This window comes from Ipomoea triloba, chromosome 4, assembly GCF_003576645.1.
Source record: "Ipomoea triloba cultivar NCNSP0323 chromosome 4, ASM357664v1".
NCBI lineage: Eukaryota > Viridiplantae > Streptophyta > Magnoliopsida > Solanales > Convolvulaceae > Ipomoea > Ipomoea triloba.
The window spans coordinates 15358442-15375790 of record NC_044919.1 but is presented as its reverse complement, the minus strand read 5'-3'; the positions used below and the strand labels follow the sequence as shown (position 1 = coordinate 15375790).

At 32.0% G+C, this 17349-nt stretch overlaps 1 long non-coding RNA gene across 1 annotated transcript; it reads right to left on the bottom strand.

Annotated features, from left to right (window-relative positions):
* Window positions 1-609: 609 nt before the first annotated feature.
* On the bottom strand, window positions 610-1344 carry LOC116017710. The gene is made up of 2 exons (XR_004097951.1): window positions 1237-1344; window positions 610-811 (listed from the first exon to the last, which is right to left on the bottom strand). It is a non-coding gene; the product is annotated as an uncharacterized LOC116017710 (long non-coding RNA).
* Between the last annotated feature and the right edge of the window lie 16005 nt (window positions 1345-17349).

The following is a 17349-nucleotide window of genomic DNA, read 5'->3' as shown; positions in this document are numbered from 1 at the left end:
AATTTGTGTGAGACCGTCTCACCGTGAGACAGGTCAGATCAAGATATAAATGTAATACTTATATTCACAAATGTCATACTTATATGCTTAAATGTAATACTAATCATGAATAAAATTTTTGTTACTTACAAGAGTAAATGTAATACTTTTAAGGGAATATACTTTTACATTTCGATTTAAATAAAAATTGTATTCCTTATTAGTATTACATTTGAGCATATAAGCATGACATTTGCACATATAAGTATGACATTTGCATGTTGTTTCGACCCGACCCGACCCGTTTCACGAATAATGATCCGTGAGACGGTATCACACAAGTGTGAATGGTACACATGGGAGTGACAACATTTACACAATATATGTACCATTTTGAAAATTGAAAATAGGGTTTAGAAGTAGTTGGTTTCACAATTAACTGACTAACTGTAGCTATTACAACATCCCTCATAAATAAAAGCTAAAGGCATGCAATAGAATGCAGTGCAAGGACCTGATGGGGGTGTAATTAGCAGAGGGAAAGAATGGGCAGTGCTTAAACACTGCAAAAAGCATGTTGAGTTGGTCTGAGTAATCTGGGGTGACCAAAAATAAAAAGAATGAAAAAGATGAATAAACCACATACAATTAATACAACAACAGAAGGTACAGTTGTTACAACAGTGGGAAAAAAAAAATAATTCAAAATCCAAAAAAAGAAAATAATAAACAGGAGAGCATTTATAACTATATAGTTGAAGCCTTTAACTCTGCTCTGCTTCTCTGTCTGCCCTGCCTTGCCTTGTGCCCATAACCTCTCATTAAACATTGACTGAAAAAGCTAAAAAAACTTTGCTACCATTAATTCTAATCCAGAGAATTCTAAGCCAAGAAATAAAAATTGAAGGGATAACCCTAACCAAGATGACAAGAAATTCACACTTTTTTCGAATTCTTGCTCCCTTAGTTTGAGCCTGTCAGCTTTCTTATAGTCATTTGTCGGCTAGGGTCACAGGACGAGATTTACCTACACCCGAAAGGGTTATGTGGGTTTTCCTCGTCATCTAAAAGAAAAAAAAAATAAGAGCCAATAGAAGGGTGGGAGAAAGAAATAAGTTAACAGATTTTTTTCCACTTTTCAGTTCTAGACCCAAACATAAATTAGAATCAATAGTAGCAAAGCTTGAAATTTCTGGGTTTTCTTTTTTTTTTTTGGGGTATTCAGTAATGCTAACTAGTTGTGAAGAGGATTGGGACCTGTATGAACTATTCTCTTGTCATCTTCATACACTTTATCTGAACCATTCTTCTTCACACTGCTTGGACGACTTGAAGCTCCAACTGCATGGCCCATATTTGGATCCGAATTCCAACTGAAAAACCGGGCTTTTCTTGATTGGATCATGGAGTGGGCTTCTGTACATAACTGAGAAGAAGAAAGCATGAGAAACCAAACTAAGAAAACTGCAATTTTGCCACTTCTTGAACCCTTTCTTCTTGTTCTTTGGCCTTCACCTGATGGGGCTCTCATTTTATTGAAGACAAATTGGCTTAGAAATCAATAGTACTTGGAGATGAGCATCTGAAAGTTGGTAGAAGAGAAATCTTAGTTTGTGTGTTTTGTAATATGGTTGAGATAGTGGCAAACTTGAAAAATTCTGAACACTTTTTTGGATAGGGGAATAGAAAGAGAGAGAGATAGAAAGGGGGGAGAGAGCTGAGAGAGAGAGAGAGAATTCTATTCTATGCTTTGTTTTCCTTGTCTTAAGGGTCCAAGTCACATGGATCTTGACCCTTGATTCCTGGAACCTTCTTATATATGTACTCTTATTTTTTTGGCATTTGGGCATTGGACTCTGGACTATTTTTCCTTACATTGGCAATTTTTTATTTTTTTTTTGAACATTGGCAACATAAACTTTGGATACTAGCTATCGTACTTTATTTTATTTCATTTTTTTTTTGTTTTTGTTTTTGATTTCTGTGTTTACTGATACATATCAAGAAATTGGATGAGTCTCATTGTTACACCATCTTATTGATCTTTATTGTGCGACGCTTCAAATTAACTTTAAAATGTAATACTTATTTTGAAAAATATAATACTAATCATGAATTTTTTTATTACTTACAATATTTAGATGTTAATTAAATAGTTACTTATAAGAAAAATTGAAATACTAATCACGATAAATTGATTTTTTTTTTTGAAAATACGATAAATTGATTAATTGTTATTTAAAAAAGAAAATATAATGCTTAGGAGGGTACATGTGATATTTTTTTTATGAAAAATATAATATTTTTAAATCAAAATTTAATATTAAAGAGTGAAGAGTTACTTATCTAAGAAATTTGTAATATTTATGAAAAATTCTACCCGCCTCACTGATCAGGATATATGAGACCAGGCCATCACATTATAGGAGAGATTTAAAAGTATTAAATTTGGCAATTATTATATTATGGACCATGGTCCACCTTGTAAGATATACCACCAAATCACTGATATAATATTCATTTCTACTATACAGAATGTTTTTTTTTTAAGTTTTATTTTAGCGTACTAAAAGTTCATTTTTTTTTTGTATACTACCTAAAAATGAATCTTTAGTATATTAAAATGAACTTTCAGTATACTTAAATAAGCATCTATCTATGATTCATATTGTAATGTGGGTCGTGATCCAAATATTATTTACCCAATTGTTAAACGGTGGACCATGGTCCGAAAACTGCACCATCTCTTTAAGTAAAGAAACGGCGACTGTTAAATTTTAATAAATACGTAGTACCATATATTTTTGTGTGTTCATAACAAAATGAAACTACAGTGTATCTAAAATGAAACTGAATAACTTGCATTGTCTCGCGTATTGTGTTTATATTATCAAATTAAATGAAATAATAATTAAATAATTGAAATGATACTTTTTTTTTGAATACTACTGACTCTATTACAATGCAGTATCTGTCCATAACTACTTTCTCAACCTATTGAAGCACAAGAGCCAATATTGCCTCCACTGAGGCTCACCTCCCGTATAAATGATACTTTAGTTGTGTTGAAATGAAACTGCAGTATGTATAAAATGAAACTGAATAATATGTTTCACATATTGAGTGTATATTCTCAAATAAACTGTAGTTAAATTGAAATGATACTTTAGTTTTGCTGAAATGAAACTATAATATGTATAAAAAGAAACTGAATATATAACATGTCTCGCATATTGAGTGTATATTGTCAAATGAAACTTTAAGTATATCAAAATGATACTTTAGTTGTGTTGTAATAAAACTACAATGTATATATAAAATGAAACAAAATAACAGTTTCACATATTGGAGTGTATATTGTCCAATGAAACCATAGTTGAATTATAATTATAATTTAGTGGTGTTGTAATAAGAATACAATGTGTATAAAATAAAAATCAATAGTAGGTCTCACTGTAATAAGATTAATGTATGTATAATATCAAATGAAATTATTGTTGAAACAAAATGAAACTAGTTGTGCTTAAATGAAACTATAATGTATATAAAATGAAACTGAATTTGTTATATAAACGAAACTAATTACACGGAACATATGTGGTTTTTCTTCATTAAAATAAACGACAACGTTTTGGATCATGCTCGACAGTAAATTTTGCATTATTTACCCCAGGCCATGTGAAACAAAGCATTCAATAAAATAATCTCCTCCCCAAAGGTTAATTTTTTTTTTTGAGTGTAACCCAGAGTCTCCACCGTCGGACACAGTGGTCACTCCATACCCAAAGCCAAGGACGGATGAATGAGTCACTTCCACTCAACCACACCCTCCAGGTTTCCCCAAAGGTTAATTGTTTTCACATTTTTGAGTTGTTATGTCAAAAAGTTATGGTTGAAGTTTGAAGTTGTACATGTGTGCGCGCTAGTAGTATTAGTGAAGGATGGAGTGAGTGAGTGTATTGGAATGAATGAAGGTTGGTGGGGGTGTCCAGTATTCAAAGCCGTTGTCTGCGGAATATAATGAATTTCCTTTATTTAAAAAAAAAATGGAAATGGTCCAAATGGAGATGTGAGTTTGTTGAATAGGGTTCCACTTAAGTGAAAGTATATATGCATGTATCTGAGTGTGTGTAGTTCAAGATCCCAACCCAACGGATGCGCTACCTCTTTGCCGTTATTTTTTTCTTGGTTTTCACCATCTTATTTAACAATTTCTTAAATCTGTTGGACTTCAGCCCACTCAATTTTTTCATAATTATATCAATATATCATTTTGGTATGATAACACTACGGTCTAGAGCATATGCAACGTCAATCACAAAGACGAGTCAAACAGGCAGGGTTGAGCCGGTCCGATCTAGTCCATCATTATCAGCCTATTTATTTTTTAAACCGGTGCGGTTCAGTCTTATTAGATTTTGGACCGATCTTGGTCCAGTGACTCCAGTCTAAGAAAACTAAAAATTACAGTACAGTCTAGTCCATAGTCCAAATTTTTTTATAAAATATTAAAAATTATATTTCGACTCATTTAAGTTATGTTTCTTTCTTAATTGAAGTAGCTTTATATGTTCCTATATTTATTTTCAACTATTTAACTTAAGAATTAGAGTAAATATCAATTTTGGTTCCACGAGTATTAACAAAATGACAGTTTTAGTTCACATGTTTTATTTCTATCAATTTTCATCCACGGCACTATTGCTTTAGTGCCAAAATTCATCACACCAGTCATCTATCCGTTTAAAACGTGCCCGAATCTAAAAATTTTAAGGGTATTTTCATCTTTTTCAACTTAATATCCCAATTAAGCATGAATAAATGGATTTAAACCTTATGATTGATCACAATTCGCAGTTCTCCTCCTCATCTTATCTTAATTTGAGGAAGAAAACTGTGAATTGTGATCGATCTTAAGACTTAAATCACTTTATTCACGCTCAAATTGTGATCTTAATTTTGAAATGACAAAAATATCCTTAAACATTTTAGATTTCGGCACGTTTTAAACGGATGAGTGACTGGCGCAATGAATTTTAACACAAACAATAGTCGTTGATGAAAATTGGTACTAAAACAATAGTCGTGGATGAAAATTGGTAGCCAAAATTGTCATTTTGTTAATACTCGTGGGACTAAAATTGATATTTTCTCTAAGAATTATTACCCAAAAAAAATAAAGAAATCAATAATCAATATTGTAATAACATTATTAACAATGAGTTTAATTACAAATTGCAACTACTAACTATTATGTAGTAAGTGTAATTTTTCAATTTGACAAATAAAATTTTACGACTTTAAAATATTTTAGGTTAGTAATTACTAATTAGCTAGTATGCTAGGTAGACAGTTAGCTAGCTAAATAGTAAATGCATAGCAATTTAATATGTATAAAACTAGTCTCAATGTTTCTAATGTGATAATCTCATTGGTCATTAGTCATTTAGAGTATCTATGCATATTATATCTTTAAAAAAAATGTGCAAATCAACGGGCTAAACCGGGTTAGGAAAAAAACTAAAGTTCAACCATATCCATAATATAAAACAGGTTAAAGATTTGACTTGGAACCTTCAAAGAATGCTGGGAGTCCAATTTTTGCCTCTTCTAAAATTACTCATGATAAACATGGAGCTTTGATTGATTCTACACATTACAAAAGCATGATAGGAAACCTCCTATATCTCAATGACGGTTATGTATGTTGACATTCTTTATATCATAGCACCCTACCTCAGTCATTAAATTCAAACCCACAACTTCCTATATGAAGGATTAACTTAGTGCCACTAGAGCACAAGATCCTTGGCAAACTAGAATTGTTAAGAGAATTATAAAAGACCTTAAAGGCACACTAGATTATGGAATCTGGTTTTCAAAAAAAAAAAGATTATGGAATCTGGCATGATAGTGATTCCAACCGTGAACTAGTTGGGTATGGGGATGGTAACTAATATAATACTCGATTTGTAACTATAAAATTCAATTAGGCAACTATACCTATCATTTTTTAGTATAAAGTATTGAGTGACGAGCAATGTCGGATCTAGCATGGGGGCAGTTGCCCCCACTCCCCCACCCCATATATAGTATATGTACTAAGTATATCAATATTTACACAAATGTTAGTTTGCTTAGATGGTAAGGCTTCACTGATACAAAATGAAATGATTTGTTGTTCAAATCTTGTCATTAGCATTGAATTTTGTTTTTAAAATTTTTAGTATCAATAGTGAGATTTCAGTGTATATTGTTCAAGCATTAGCATTGAATTTTGTTTTCAATTTTTTTAATATCAATAGTGATAATTCTAATTGAATTTTTTATTTATAATATTGTGAGTTTTTTTATTTCTTAATATTAATAGTGAGATGAGTGAAATTTTGTTTTTATCATTCTTTTAATATTAATAGTCAGATGAGTCATTTATAATGTGTTTTCTATACAAACTATTTTATCTACTTAATTACTCCATATGTTTTATATTTTGTTTAAAATATTTTTTATCTTGATGTATTTTGATTTTTCATCTCTAATTAACAATATTTATGACTCGATCTTTAAGTATTTTGTTTTTTGTTTTTTCAAAATATCGCGTTAGTTTATATTTCGCCCCCACTGAGAAAACTTTCTGGATCCGCCACTGGTGACGAGTGTCGTATCCCATATGGACTACAAGTACTAGCACTATCCGTTGTTCTACATATTATTCATCGATTGTAATTTAAAAAAAAAAAAACTTAAAGTGGCAAGAAAAATAATGAAAAAGACCAAGATACATAGAGAAGGGAGAGAGAAAGAGATGGGTTAGGTTTTGTGGTGGATTTTTTTTTTTTTTTTTTTTTGGGTTTTGGCTCGTGGTTATGGTGATGGAAGTTGCTGGGAAGTTGATGACAAGGAGATTGGGGAGGAGATGCAAAGTTCAAAATGGTGGTAGAAGAAGAAAGCGGTAAAGGAAAAGAGGACAGAGTCTACCATTGATGAGCTTGCTGCTCGCCTAAAAACTCACTACATGACTACACCGAACTTCCAGCCATTCGGCCAGAAATCCACGATGGAGATGTGAATTTTTTTGCCACGGTTGGTCAACAAAGAAGAGGGCAAAAAAAAAAAAACATGGAAGTTGGCAAAAAGCTCGACCCATTTCAGGTGACAAAGAAGAGGGCAAAAAAAAAAACATGGAAGTTGGGCAAAAAGCTCGACCCATTTCAGGTGTTGTTCTGATTCTCATTCCCCCCACTCCACCATTGTGTTTTTCCAGGACGGCCCTCCATCAGTGTCGAAGAAGAAAAATTCACATCTCCATCGTGGATTTCTGGCCGGATGGCCGGAAGTTCGGTGTAATCATGCAGTGAGTTTCTAGGCGAGAAGTTCAACAAGCTCATCAATGGTAGGCTCTGTCCTCTTTCTCTTTACCACTTTCTTCATCTTTGCTCTTCTTCTGTCACCATTTTGAACTTTGCATCTCCTCCCGAATCTCCCTGTCATCAACTTTCCAGCAACTTCCATCACCATAACCACGAGCCAAAACCCAAAAAATAAAATCTCACCCACAAAACCTAGCTCATCTCTCTCTCCCTTCACTATGTATCTTTGTCTGATCTTTTTCATTATTTTTCTTGCCACTAAGTTTTTTTTTTTAATTACAATCGATGAAATAAGATGCGGAGAAATGAGGAAGAAGATGCTTTAATAGTCAACTAATGAAATTGTTAACAAAGGATCAAATTGAGTAAAATCATCAAAGTCTGGGACTTGATTGAGTATAAAAAGTCACGTACTAAATTGAGTAAAACCACTATAGTCGAGAATTAATTTGGCATTAACTCAAAGGTATTTCTTTTTCTTACTTTTAGTTTTAAATTCCTTCTTACTTACTATTTTTAATTAATGTTTTTCATTTGCAGAGTTGGGGTACTAGTGTTGGGAGTGTTAGACATAGTTCTTCTCTTCTAACCATTGCTATTATATGTACTCATTAACTTTCATTTCAGTTATGGGATTTGTTATTATCTTTTGTGAGGCAAACCAGCAATTATATTGGGACAATGGCCTTGTGGGGAAGAATTTCGGGAGAACCCGGGTTCGATTCCAACAAGTGACAATTCTCTTGGGCTAACTTCAGTGCCTCCCGAGTGAGTGGGGATTAGTTGGATGGACCCGGACGTCTAAATAGACGGAAAAAGACCCAGAACACCTCTTGAATTTGAGTTTACCAAAAAAAAAAAGGACGGAGACCTAGAACACCTCGTGGATGGTTTGCTAAAGGACTTTTGATTGGTATGTTAGTTACAAGTTTTGGGTTTAGTTCCAAAACTTGAGTAGCAATTTTTCCCTCAACCCTAAACTTTATATGGAAAAATAGCATCCCGGGTCTTTTTTTTTTTTTTCTCAGCACACCTAGACACCTATAAACCTATATTAAACATTTATGTGTTTAACTTGTGTTAGTACTTAGTAGGCAGTGACTAATGAATTTAAATTGTATTATGTTTGACAAAAGAAGAGTAGGAAGTAGGATTGAATATTTATTTGCAAAATTGTTAATTGGAAAATGTAATTTTGTATATTTGTATTTCATTATAGAGTTTATTACCAAAATGGTCCTTCGACTATTGCGAAATTACCAATTTGGTCCTCGATAATTTTTCGTGCCCAATTAAGTTTCTTGAGTTGGAAAATATTAACCAATTTGGTCATCCGTTTTTTTTTTTTGAAGAAATGGTCATCCGTTTATTTATCCGTTAAACATCCGTTAAATTGGGACCAAATTGGTAATTTTGATATAGTCAAGGGACCAAATTGGTAATTTTACTATTGTCAAGGGACCAAATTGGTAATTAAATTTTCACTGAAATGATTCCTTGACTATAGCAAAATTATCAATTTAGCCCATTGATTATAGCAAAATTACCAATTTGGTCCCCATTTTACCGGATGTTTAACGGCAAAATAAAAGGAGGACCAAATTGGTTAAAATTTTCAAAGTCGAGAGATTTAATTGGGCACGAAAAATTGTCGAGAACCAAATTAGTAATTTCACAATAATTGAGGGACCATTTCGATGATAAACTCTTCATTATATATATTTTGTAAGTTAATTGCCTTTAAAAATTAAAGGTTCAAGTTAGTTGTGGGTTCACTGGGTTGTAAGTTGAGGGTTTACTTAGTAGTTAACTAAATTTATTACTTCTTGAATTATTTTATTCAATGAGAACAAAATCGACTATCCGATTAAATCCGCTTGAATCTAAGTTATACAATATCTGCGGGTTTTTATAAAATAATTCGAACGGATTGAATTGATAAAATATAAACCGTAATATGAAGGGGTTGGCAATTCCTACATCCATAAACCGCCGAAACATGCAGGTCCGTTGCACAGGGCTAATATCAAGGCCTAGTACCTCTATCTCAAAAATGTATGAACCAGTTCCTAATAAACCAATCAACTTTTCTAAACAACCTGAGTTTTTGAGTAATTTGGCTTGCGATTTTGAGATGTTTATAAATGATGACCCTGTCTCTAGGCATGATAATATTCTTGAGTTATCCTTTGCCACAGTGTTTGTTGATGCTTCTGAACTTCAAAAGGATCAGGTAAGCGTCTCTTACCCTCCATCTTTCAGAGGAGATTTTATTATTGAGTTGTAGGGCAATGAATGATAGTCTGAGCTATTTAACTCTATGTGGAAATTGGTTCTACTATAAATGTGTGCTACTATAGTGAGGGATTGATGTTGTACAATTTAACTCTAAAAAATGACTTCTTATTTTTTTTTTTGAAAAATGAGTAAAATTGTATAATTAAATATTTTAATTATTTAATTTAAATTATAAAAATATTTATAATAATATTAAAAATCATATTATTTATTAAAAATTTTTCTCTGGTTTCCGGCGAACACCAGAGAGGACTGTGATTTTCCAAATTCGCGCAAACTTGGTCCCGGAAAATGACTTCCTCCAAATTTGGAGGAAGTCATTTTCCCCAAAAGTAGCATTGTTTTGTTTTGACCCGCAAAATGATTTCTCTTCACTTCGATTTTTCAAAAACTCCCCCGAACACTGAAAATCTAAAAAATGATTTTCAGAAATAATTTTATGGGTTTTCAAACACTACCTAAGTGGAAATTGGTTCATCATTTGCTATAGTAGGATTTAACTCTAAATGGTCAAATGAGAAGCACTTGTAATTAACATACTTGAGTACCAAACATGACATTCTTCACAAGGTTGCAATGACAAATTGAATGCCCAGTACACATAAAGGAACAATTGGCACGAATATGGCTAAAGTTCTGGTCAAATTAAATTGAACAAGCTAAGGTTTCCTATCGGGAGAACTCATCTTCAATAAGGTGATGACTTTCTTAGAACCTAAAGAAGTCAAAGTTAATAAACTACTACTCCCTCATTCTTATTTTATCTATCCTACTTATTTTTTACTCATTTTAAATTTGATTTTTTTTGTTGAATAGTACTTTTACTAAACTTAATATATGAAAAATTGAATTAGAAATAACTTCAGTCAAGAATCGTTAATCAAATCAGACACATAAAATGGAACGAACAGAGTATTTGCTAGTTTAATGTATAGGATACTGTGTTCCTAAGGTTTTGCAGTATATTTCTTTGAACAACTTGAAACTTCTCCAACGCGTGGATAAGAGATTGTTTGATCCACCTCATGTGGTTGAGATAACCCTTGTGATTGATAATCATGATCTTAAACAATCTGAGAGAGTTGAAAAAACTGAAGCTACTCATTTTTGTTTTAGAGTGATGAGAAATATCCACAGTCACTACCCGATAAAATCCCACAAGAAAGTAAATCAGTTTAGGTTGTTCATAGCTAACCAACTCAAACCAGGAAAGCTGATATCGAAAATCGTAACCTTGTAGTTACAAGTTTATATCCTTAGGCATTCTGACTGGGGTTATCCCAACTGAAGCTACTCTTGTTGCTACACAAGTTAGCACAACAAAGACCTTGATCCAACTGGAGTGTGATCTTGCCATTGAAGAAATGGCAGGTGTCATTGCCATTTTGTTGCTAACTAAGGTTCTTGCACCGATTGTATCTGCGGAAGCACAAGACTCTGCTAGATCTTCCTATGCTCTGATCTGTTTGTTTAAAAATACTTCTTGGCACCACATAAAAATATTGTGAGCAAAAAAGGGGGAGAAGCTATATCTGATCTAATGGCTGGTGATACAGAGTTGGTGACCTAGTTTTGATCGTTTTCAAACATTTAGACTTTTTCTTTTCTTTTTTCTTTTTTTTTATTTTTTAAATTTGTTGCGTTTATTTAAAGATTGTTCTTCATTGTAATTTGTTTTATTGGGATTTTTCTATGGTTTATAGATACTATTTTTGCCGAAAGTTGCTAATGGGGAGATTGTAGATGTTATACTTGTGTATATGTTTCGTTGGCTTAATTCTTGAAAAATTAGTTCAAAAAGTTGTATTTAATTAGCTGTTCACGCTTGTTTGTGGTAATACTCCGTTAGAATAGAAGGTTTCGAAAGACTCAAGTGTAATGAAAAATTTTTGGTAGAGATACTGATATAAGGGAAAGGGAGGCATCAAGAATTTGTTATGAAGGAGTTAGAGTTCCTTAGAAGATCTCTACGTGTCTTAAATCAAGATATTTTAGTGGGGACTCTTATAATAGAATTTTTGTAAGCCAAGGTAGTAAATTTTATTGCGATAAGTAGTGTATTTTCATTCTAGGTTTGTGCTTATATTTCTTCTTCTCTTTTTTTATCCCAAAATGTCCTTAATGCCGCTTCTTGAAGTCTTCTTGCTTATGAGACGTTTACAACACCCTGACAAACTGAATTTGAATATTCATGTTTTTGTTTTGCAGTGGCATTTTCATTCAATTTGTTTAGGGAAACTAATTCACAGCCCAGGAAGCACTCTTTGGCAAGCAATAACAGATTTTACTGATGGACAGACTAGCAAAAATAGGGAAATAATACAAAATTTTTAGCATGGCAATGCTAAAAGTTGTTAGATGCATTTGATGTTCTTTGTGTTTACTTGAGCATAATTAACTAAAGAGTTTTTGATTTTCAAAAAAAACAAAAGAGTTTTCTGATCTGTTTGTTTTGTATACCTGTTGCATTTTCATTGCAGTTATATATTTCCACATGTAGAACTTTTGTAAGGATGTGAACCACATTCTTCTCTTTTATGCTGATAGATGATTAGATTGGGTAAAATCTTTTATGTTTTCTTATAAATTTTTTACATTTGTAATATTTTTATTTTGCAAGTTACATTTTCTTTTCTGCATACAAATGGTTTGTTTTTATCTTATTTGCCTAAGTTTTTTTTTAATTTATTTAATTAATCACACTTGTATGTCTTTCTTGTTTAACTAAAAAGCTCAACTGGAGTGCATTTTTTCATTGTAAGTGCTTATTGTATGACTTCTCTTTGTGGTTTCTGAGGCAATGATTGGAAGTTTCGAACAAGATCTCCTCAATGGAGCTCCTGAACATTCTTCCAAGGATGCTCCTTCTCCCAGCTCAGGTTAAACCTCTACGGCTCTACTGAATGCATTTTTGAGTTTATTGGTCACATTGTGATTGCTTTTTTCTGCTTTTCTTTTTAAGCCTATTTCTTTGGTTGGAGCCTTCTAGGAGGAATATGTTATAGCTTAAATGCTTAATGGCATGTAACATAATTAATTAAATCAGACTTTGCTGCTTGACTTTAAAGTATTCTAAATTCTTGGCAAATAATTTGAAGCATATATGGTCTTACTGTCAATGTTAAAGTTGTATGCCATAGTTTTTGTAATGTAAATGTGTATTCATGCCTTGAATGAATGAATGAATGAATTGCAGCAAGCTTGTGAATGGAACCTGCTATGCTTTCCTCTTAACATCTCCAATTTTGGTTCTTGCAGCATACTTCTATAACCATGCATGGAATGCATTAGTGATATATTTTGTTTATATCATAATACTTTGTACATCTAATACACAGTTCTTAATGGGTATATATTTATGTTGTCACTAAATACTTCTAAATTATACTTTATTAATGTTAAAACTAATTATTTGATTATTTTAAATTTTTGTAGGCATTTGAGTAGAGCACTAAAAATTCACAGCAATGCACTTTTTGTGCCGCAGCGGCATTCTACCCACTTCGATGCCACGACCTCCAACTACTCAAGTTGAACATTCGGCTAATACTACTACAGATAAGGCTTTTAACGTCGATTTTCTTTCGACATCGTTCTTCTAGACATAGTATAATTCAAACGCTAAAAACTTAGGAGACGATTAGATTATGTGTATTAATATATTTGGTATTGTTTCTAACAATGTAACACATTACACTACTATACCATTGTTATTGTTATTGAGTTTGAATTTCTTAATATAATATATTTACAATTATATTATTGAAGTATTTATATATTATATTAATTAGTGGCATATTTTTTTTTATTTTAAAAATTTAGAGATGGACAAAAATCATAGTAAATTCGTTGTAACACCCCTGATTTTTTTACCAAAAATAGATAGCAAAAGATAGAAGATAGCTAGAAAGGTCTCAAATACTAATAAGAGATAGCGGAAGCGAAAACATCTCAGAATGAAAGCTTAAAGCCCTCACTAATAAATTTATAAAAAAAAAAAAGCAATCCCTCCCCTTCTGTTACCTACTTTTACTCATTTCTTCGGTATACCACAATACAAGATAAACATAGGAAAGGATATTCAATCAATATTCTCTCTCAATTACCTATCCTTTATAGATGAGGGGGACTCCCTTAGCAGTAGTTTCCAACACTTAAGATTTACCTCCTCAAGTGCCCGATATGAATGTTTTAGGGAAAATGACACTTTTTCCCCATATGTTATATGCTTATAACACTTTTCCCCTCTGTGTTATTAAAGTGGCTGTTTTTCCCCCTCAATTATTTTAAAAGTGCTAGTTTTCACCCTTGTAATGTTAAATTGACCTTTTTGCCCTTAAAAATAACTATTTCATTTATTTTTATTCTCCAATCAATTGTTACTAATATATATGGACGATCACGGTTCGATACGAACCTAATCGAACACTGTAGCAATTGAACTTAAATAGTATAGATGATTACGGTTACGATTCAGAACCGAAAAAATAAAATAAAATAATTGTTAAATTTAGACTATTTTTAAATAAGAAATAAAATTATAAAAATAAATAAATAAATACATAAGTTTTGATTGATGGTTCAAAATCGAAATTGGAACCAAACTGTACCGATTTATCAAAATAAGTGTTTGATCATTTTCACTATATATGACTGTGGCTAAGTTCCGGTTCAAGGTTCAACAATTATTTAATTTTAAATTTTTCGGTTCTGAATCGTAACCAGANTCTGAGGCAATGATTGGAAGTTTCGAACAAGATCTCCTCAATGGAGCTCCTGAACATTCTTCCAAGGATGCTCCTTCTCCCAGCTCAGGTTAAACCTCTACGGCTCTACTGAATGCATTTTTGAGTTTATTGGTCACATTGTGATTGCTTTTTTCTGCTTTTCTTTTTAAGCCTATTTCTTTGGTTGGAGCCTTCTAGGAGGAATATGTTATAGCTTAAATGCTTAATGGCATGTAACATAATTAATTAAATCAGACTTTGCTGCTTGACTTTAAAGTATTCTAAATTCTTGGCAAATAATTTGAAGCATATATGGTCTTACTGTCAATGTTAAAGTTGTATGCCATAGTTTTTGTAATGTAAATGTGTATTCATGCCTTGAATGAATGAATGAATGAATTGCAGCAAGCTTGTGAATGGAACCTGCTATGCTTTCCTCTTAACATCTCCAATTTTGGTTCTTGCAGCATACTTCTATAACCATGCATGGAATGCATTAGTGATATATTTTGTTTATATCATAATACTTTGTACATCTAATACACAGTTCTTAATGGGTATATATTTATGTTGTCACTAAATACTTCTAAATTATACTTTATTAATGTTAAAACTAATTATTTGATTATTTTAAATTTTTGTAGGCATTTGAGTAGAGCACTAAAAATTCACAGCAATGCACTTTTTGTGCCGCAGCGGCATTCTACCCACTTCGATGCCACGACCTCCAACTACTCAAGTTGAACATTCGGCTAATACTACTACAGATAAGGCTTTTAACGTCGATTTTCTTTCGACATCGTTCTTCTAGACATAGTATAATTCAAACGCTAAAAACTTAGGAGACGATTAGATTATGTGTATTAATATATTTGGTATTGTTTCTAACAATGTAACACATTACACTACTATACCATTGTTATTGTTATTGAGTTTGAATTTCTTAATATAATATATTTACAATTATATTATTGAAGTATTTATATATTATATTAATTAGTGGCATATTTTTTTTTATTTTAAAAATTTAGAGATGGACAAAAATCATAGTAAATTCGTTGTAACACCCCTGATTTTTTTACCAAAAATAGATAGCAAAAGATAGAAGATAGCTAGAAAGGTCTCAAATACTAATAAGAGATAGCGGAAGCGAAAACATCTCAGAATGAAAGCTTAAAGCCCTCACTAATAAATTTATAAAAAAAAAAAAGCAATCCCTCCCCTTCTGTTACCTACTTTTACTCATTTCTTCGGTATACCACAATACAAGATAAACATAGGAAAGGATATTCAATCAATATTCTCTCTCAATTACCTATCCTTTATAGATGAGGGGGACTCCCTTAGCAGTAGTTTCCAACACTTAAGATTTACCTCCTCAAGTGCCCGATATGAATGTTTTAGGGAAAATGACACTTTTTCCCCATATGTTATATGCTTATAACACTTTTCCCCTCTGTGTTATTAAAGTGGCTGTTTTTCCCCCTCAATTATTTTAAAAGTGCTAGTTTTCACCCTTGTAATGTTAAATTGACCTTTTTGCCCTTAAAAATAACTATTTCATTTATTTTTATTCTCCAATCAATTGTTACTAATATATATGGACGATCACGGTTCGATACGAACCTAATCGAACACTGTAGCAATTGAACTTAAATAGTATAGATGATTACGGTTACGATTCAGAACCGAAAAAATAAAATAAAATAATTGTTAAATTTAGACTATTTTTAAATAAGAAATAAAATTATAAAAATAAATAAATAAATACATAAGTTTTGATTGATGGTTCAAAATCGAAATTGGAACCAAACTGTACCGATTTATCAAAATAAGTGTTTGATCATTTTCACTATATATGACTGTGGCTAAGTTCCGGTTCAAGGTTCAACAATTATTTAATTTTAAATTTTTCGGTTCTGAATCGGTTCAACAATTATTTAATTTTAAATTTTTCGGTTCTGAATCGTAACCAGAACCGTCCATACTATTTCGGTATGATTGTTATAGGTAACCAGAACCGTCCATACTATTTCGGTATGATTGTTATAGTGTACCAGAACCGTCCATACTATTTCGGTATGATTGTTATAGTGTTTGGTTAGGTTCGATACTATTTCGGTATGATTGTTATAGTGTTTGGTTAGGTTCGAACCTATTTCGGTATGATTGTTATAGTGTTTGGTTAGGTTCGAACCGAATCGTGATCATCCATACATATAAATAATAATTTGTTGGAGAAGAAAAATAAACGAAATAATTATTTTTAAGAGTAACAATGTCAATTTAACATTTCAGGGGAAAAATTGCCACTTTAATAACACGGGGGAAAAGTGCTATATGCACATAACATAGGGGGAAAAAGTGCTATTTTTCCAATGTTTTATGAATTGAATACGGGACTACTTACTTACCTAATGCTAAAGCAATCTACAAATCCATAAGTCATCAACCATCTAACTAAAGTAATCAATTATTACATCTACCGAAATCCAAAACAAGGCACATAGGCCCATAAGTCTATAGCAAGAACTAAAAGCTAAACTCAAAAGAGGGGCATGGCTAAGAAGTACTATCGCGCTCACGAACTCGTCCTACTCTATACCTAAAAACATTTTAGAATAATTAGCTAAGAGCGCTAAGTAAAACCCCATTCTCACTCGTAAAGATACAATAGTATACATTGATGTTCAAAAATAGGTTTTCACACAACACCTATAGATATATGCCAACGAAACAATCATCAATCATATCTCAAGAGACTCAAACTCAACAAGCTGAATACGATTCAAACCAAAGACTCATCAACATTATATAAAGTCAAAATGACAACTCCAAAATACCACAAGACAAGGAATTACACAACATGTACTCAAGACAAGAACATATGACTCAACAATTCAAGAGATAAGCATAGAAACCAACCAAGCATATCCAACGCTCATACGTACTCAAGGAAATACATATACACATGC